This window comes from Neophocaena asiaeorientalis, unplaced genomic scaffold (assembly GCF_003031525.2).
Source record: "Neophocaena asiaeorientalis asiaeorientalis breed wild unplaced genomic scaffold, Neophocaena_asiaeorientalis_V1.1 scaffold230, whole genome shotgun sequence".
Classification (NCBI taxonomy): domain Eukaryota; kingdom Metazoa; phylum Chordata; class Mammalia; order Artiodactyla; family Phocoenidae; genus Neophocaena; species Neophocaena asiaeorientalis.
Genome location: NW_020175186.1, coordinates 8417687 through 8424187, shown reverse-complemented (window position 1 = coordinate 8424187; position 6501 = coordinate 8417687).

Sequence of the window (6501 nt, the reverse complement as noted above, 5' to 3'; positions counted from 1 at the left end):
GTGATGCAGAGGCTGCACTTAAAACTACCAGGAAAAAAGTACATACCTCCTTAACCATGGTGTCCAGAAATGTGAGTTACATTGTGGTAATTATGACTTTCAGTTAACTCATAAATATTTACTATTTCCTATTTGATTCATAGTAACCTGATGAGAAAGTACCAATACTGTACTCATTTTGACGTGAAATAAATGAGGATTCAGGATACTACAGAGCTATTCAGCTAATATATTCAACCTGGAATTCGAGCTCGTTTTTCCGACTCCAAAGCCAATGGTTTTACTTACAAGGCTATACGACCTTCCCCTCAATTTAGCACTTATAAGAGTTGGATGATAATGCTTTTCCACGTGAAAGAATGAGGAATCATACCATTTGATTGTTTAACAATACAGATCCTTACCTTCTGCACGGCAGACAAGTATTACTGGCCAAGCATAAAGATAGAGTTTAATGAACAGAAGCTATTACTCAAGAATCAGAAATGGAGCATGTCCTCTTGTTTGATTTCAGCTTTGTATTCTAACATCTGGGCAGTGATATATTTAATAGGGCATATGCTAATGGCAGAAAATCTGTCCTTAAATACCCTGTATTTAAGGTAAAGAATTGCCTAAGGAGATGTTACATTACCAAAAAGGCAAACTTCTACTTTGCATAACAGAGCATTACATTTTATTTCTTTACTTTGATGTCTAACAATCTTGGTAAATTATGTGAGAAGAGAGTGAGGTGGCCAAAACGTCTGTGAAGAATTATAAGGTCCACCTAAATGATAAGTATTATGAAATATCATCACTGCATCTCGCATTAATTAATTCTATTGAAGTTTTAATGCTTTTGAAAATTTAGGCTGTAATAAGACAAAAAAAATTTACATTTAAACTATCTCTTAGTATTCCTGCAGATCACGCTATGTGTTACCAAATATTAGTTGGGAATAGTAGCTATAAACAGATGAAATTTGAGAAAATAATATAAAAATAGTTATGCTTGTTATACAATATAGCTTCTTTAGAATATCATGCTGAGTTTTACAAACCATACTTCATTCAACATTGAACATAGGGCATTGTGTTTCAGAGAAAAATTTATCTCTAATCAGGATTTCTGTCATTAAATTTATATTTGTCAAGAACCTCACAAAATTCCCTTTACATTTTAATACTTATCTCTTTCTATTATGGAAAATTGTTTAGACACAAAAAATCTATCAGAATACTGCAGCACTCAAAAAATAAATGAAAAAAGAATGAAAAGAACTGAGGACAGTCTCAGAGACCGCTGGGACAATATTAAACGCACCAACATTCGAATTACAGGGGTCCCAGAAAAAGAAGAGAAAAAGAAAGGGATTGAGAAAATATTTGAAGAGATTATAGTTGAAAACTTCACTAATATGGGAAAGGAAATAGTTAATCAAGCCCAGGAAGCACAGAGAGTCCCATACAGGATAAAACCAAGGACAAACATGCCAAAAAACATATCAAACTATCAAAAATTAAATACAAAGAAAACATATTAAAAGCAGCAAGGGAAAAACAACAAATAACACACATGGGAAGCCCCATAAGGTTAACAGCTGATCTTTCAGCAGAAACTCTGCAAGCCAGAAAGGACTGGCAGGACATATTTAAAGTGATGAAGGAGAAAAACCTGCAACCAAGATTACTCTACACAGCAAGGATCTCATTCAGATTTGATGGAGAAATTAAAACCTTTCCAGACAAGCAAAAGCTGAGAGAGTTCAGCACCACCAAATCAGCTCTACAACAACTGCTAAAGGAACTTCTCTAGGCAAGAAACACAAGAGAAGGAAAAGACCTACAATAACGAACCCAAAACAATTAAGAAAATGGTAATAGGAACATACATATTGATAATTACCTTAAATGTAAATGGGCTAAATGCTCCCACCAAAAGTCACAGATTGGCTGAATGGATACAAAAACAAGACCCTTATATTTGCCATCTACAACAGACCCACTCCAGACCTAGGGAAACATACGGACTGAAAGTGTGGGGATGGACAAAGATATTCCATGCAAATGGAAATCAAAAGAAAGCTGGAGTAGCAATTCTCATATCAGACAAAATAGACTTAAAAATAAAGACTATTAGAAGAGACAAAGAAGGTCACTGCATAATGATCAAGGGATCAATCCAAGAAGAAGATATAACAATTGTAAATATTTATGCACTCAACATAGGAGCACATCAATACATAAGGCAAATACTAACAGCCATAAAAGGGGAAATTGTCAGTAACACAATCATAGTAGGGGACTTTAAAACCCCACTATCACCAATGGACAGATCATCCAAAATGAAAATAAATAAGGAAACACAAGCTTTAAAAGATACATTAAACAAGATGGACTTAATTGATATTTATAGGACATTCCATCCAAAAACAACAGAATACACATTTTTCTCAAGTGCTCATGGAACATTCTCCAGGATAGATCATATCTTGGGTAACAAATCAAGCCTTGGTAAATTTAAGAAAATTGAAATGGCATCAAGTATCTTTTCCGACCATTACACTATGAGACTAGATATCAATTACAGGAAAAGATCTGCAAAAAATACAAGCACATGGAGGCTAAACAATACACTACTCATTAACCAAGTGATCACTGAAGAAATCAAAGAGGAAATCAAAAAATACCTAGAAACAAATGACAATGGAGACACAACGACCCAAAACCTATGGGATGCAGCAAAAGCAGTTCTAAGGGGGAAGTTTATAGCAATACAAGCCCACCTTAAGAAGCAGGAAACATCTCGAATAAACAACCTAACCTTGCACCTCAAGCAATTAGAGAAAGAAGAACAAAAAAACCCCAAAGCTAGCAGAAGGAAAGAAATCATAAAAATCAGATCAGAAATAAATGAAAAAGAAATGAAGGAAACGATAGCAAAGATCAATAAAACTAAAAGATGGTTCTTTGAGAAGATAAACAAAATTGATAAACCATTAGCCAGACTCATCAAGAAAAAAAGGGAGAAGACTCAAATCAATAGAATTAGAAATGAAAAAGGAGAAGTAACAACTGACACTGCAGAAATAAAAAAAATCATGAGAGATTACTACAAGCAACTCTATGCCAATAAAATGGACAATCTGGAAGAAATGGACAAATTCTTAGAAATGCACAACCTGCCAAGACTGAATCAGGAAGAAATAGAAAATATGAACAGACCAATCACAAGCACTGAAATTGAAACTGTGATTAAAAACCTTCCAACAAACAAAAGCCCAGGACCAGATGGCTTCACAGGTGAATTCTATCAAACGTTTAGAGAAGAGCTAACACCTATCCTTCTCAAACTCTTCCAAAATATAGCAGAGGGAGGAACACTCCCAAATTCCTTCTACGAGGCCACCATCACCTTGATACCAAAACCAGACAAGGATGTCACAAAGAAAGAAAACTACAGGCCAATATCACTGATGAACATAGATGCAAAAATCCTCAACAAAATACTAGCAAACAGAATCCAACAGCACATTAAAAGGATCATACACCATGATCAAGTGGGGTTTATTCCAGGAATGCAAGGATTCTTCAATATACGCAAATCTATCAATGTGATAAACCATATTAACAAATTGAAGTAGAAAAACCATATGATCATCTCAATAGATGCAGAGAAAGCTTTCGACAAAATTCAACACGAATTTCTGACAAAAACCCTGCAGAAAGTAGGCATAGAGGGAACTTTCCTCAACATAATAAAGGCCATATATGACAAACCCACAGCCAACACCATCCTCAATGGTGAAAAACTGAAACCATTTCCACTGAGATCAGGAAGAACACAAGGTTGCCCACTCTCAACACTTTTTATTTTTATTTTTAAATTTTTTTTTTTTGTGGTACGCGGGCCTCTCACTCCTGTGGCCTCTCCCATTGTGGAGCACAGGCTCCGGACACGCAGGCTCAGTGGCCATGGCTCACGGGCCCAGCCACTTCGTGGCACGTGGGATCCTCCTGGACCGCGGCACGAACCCGTGTCCCCTGCATCAGCAGGCGGACTCCCAACCACTGCGCCACCAGGGAAACCCTCTCACCACTATTATTCAACATAGTTTTGGAAGTTTTAGCCACAGCAATTAGAAAAGAAATAAAAGGAATCCAAATTGGGAAAGAATAAGTAAAGCTGTCACTGTTTGCAGATGACATGATACTCTACATAGAGAATGCTAAAGATGCTACCAGAAAACTACTGGAACTAATCAATGAATTTGGTAAAATAGCAAGATACAAAATTAATGCACAGAATTCTCTGGCATTTCTATACACTAATGATGAATAATTTGAAAGCGAAATTAAGAAAACACTCCCATTTACCATTGCAACAAAAAAGAATAAAATATCTAGGGATGAACCTACCTAAGGGGACAAAAGACCTTCATGCAGAAAATTATAATACACTGCTAAAAGAAATTAAAGATGATACAAATAGATGGAGACATATACCATGTTCTTGGATTTGAAGAATCAACATTGTGAAAATGATTCTACTACCAAAGCAATCTACAGATTCAATGCAATCCCTATCAAACTACCACTGGCATTTTTCACAGACCTGGAACAAAAAATTTCACAAAGACCCCGAATAGCCAAAGCAATCCTGAGAACAAAAAATGGAGCTGGAGGAATCAGGCTCCCTGACTTCAGACTATACTACAAAGCTACAATAATCAAGACAGTACTGGTACAAAAACAGAAATATAGATCAATGGACCAGGATAGAAAGCCCAGAGATAAACCCACGCACATATGGTCACTTTATCTTTAATAAAGGCTGCAAGAATACACAATGGAGAAAAGACAGCCTCTTAAATAACTGGTGCTGGGAAAATTGGACAAGTACATATAAAAGTATGAAATTAGAACACTCCCTAACACCTACACAAAAATAAACTCAAAATGGATTAAAGGCCTAAATGTAAGGCCAGACACTATCAAACTCTTAGATCTTAGAGGAAAACATAGGCAGAACACTCTATGATATACATCAAAGCAAGATCCTTTTCGTGACCCACCTCCTAGAGTAATGGAAATAAAAACAAAAATAAACAAATGGGACCTAATGAAACTTAAAGGCTTTTGCACAGCAAAGGAAACAAGACCAGAAGACAAACCTCAGAGTGGGAGAAAATATTTGCAAATGAAGCAACTGACAAAGGATTAATCTCCAAGATTTACAAGCAGCTCATGCAGCTCAATATCAAAAAAAACAAACAACCCCATCCAAAAATGGGCAGAAGACCTAAATAGACATTTCTCCAAAGTAGATATACAGACTGCCAACAAACACGTGAAAGAATGCTCAACATCATTAATCATTAGAGAAATGCAAATCAAAACTACAATGAGATATCATCTCACACTGGTCAGAATGGCCATCATCAAAAAAATCTAGAAACAATAAATGCTGGAGAGGGTGCAGAGAAAAGGGAATACTCTTGCACTGCTGATGGGAATGTCAATTGTTACAGCCACTATGGAGAACAGTATGGAGGTTCCTTAAAATACTAAAAATAGAACTACCATACAACCCAGCAATCCCAGTACTGTACGTATACCCTGAGAAAACCATAATTCAAAAAGAGTCGTGTACCAAAATGTTCATTGCAGCTCTATTTACAATAGCCAGGACATGGAAGCAACCTAAGTGTCTATCATCGGATGAATGGATAAAGAAGATGTGGCACATATATAAAATGGAATATTACTCAGCCATAAAAATGAAGAATCAACATTGTGAAAATGATTCTACTACCAAAGCAATCTACAGATTCAATGCAATCCCTATCAAACTACCACTGGCATTTTTCACAGACCTGGAACAAAAAATTTCACAAAGACCCCGAATAGCCAAAGCAATCCTGAGAACAAAAAATGGAGCTGGAGGAATCAGGCTCCCTGACTTCAGACTATACTACAAAGCTACAATAATCAAGACAGTACTGGTACAAAAACAGAAATATAGATCAATGGACCAGGATAGAAAGCCCAGAGATAAACCCACGCACATATGGTCACTTTATCTTTAATAAAGGCTGCAAGAATACACAATGGAGAAAAGACAGCCTCTTAAATAACTGGTGCTGGGAAAATTGGACAAGTACATATAAAAGTATGAAATTAGAACACTCCCTAACACCTACACAAAAATAAACTCAAAATGGATTAAAGGCCTAAATGTAAGGCCAGACACTATCAAACTCTTAGATCTTAGAGGAAAACATAGGCAGAACACTCTATGATATACATCAAAGCAAGATCCTTTTCGACCCACCTCCTAGAGAAATGGAAATAAAACCAAAAATAAACAAATGGGACCTAATGAAACTTAAAGGCTTTTGCACAGCAAAGGAAACAAGACCAGAAGACAAACCTCAGAGTGGGAGAAAATATTTGCAAATGAAGCAACTGACAAAGGATTAATCTCCAAGATTTACAAGCAGCTCATGCAGCTCAATA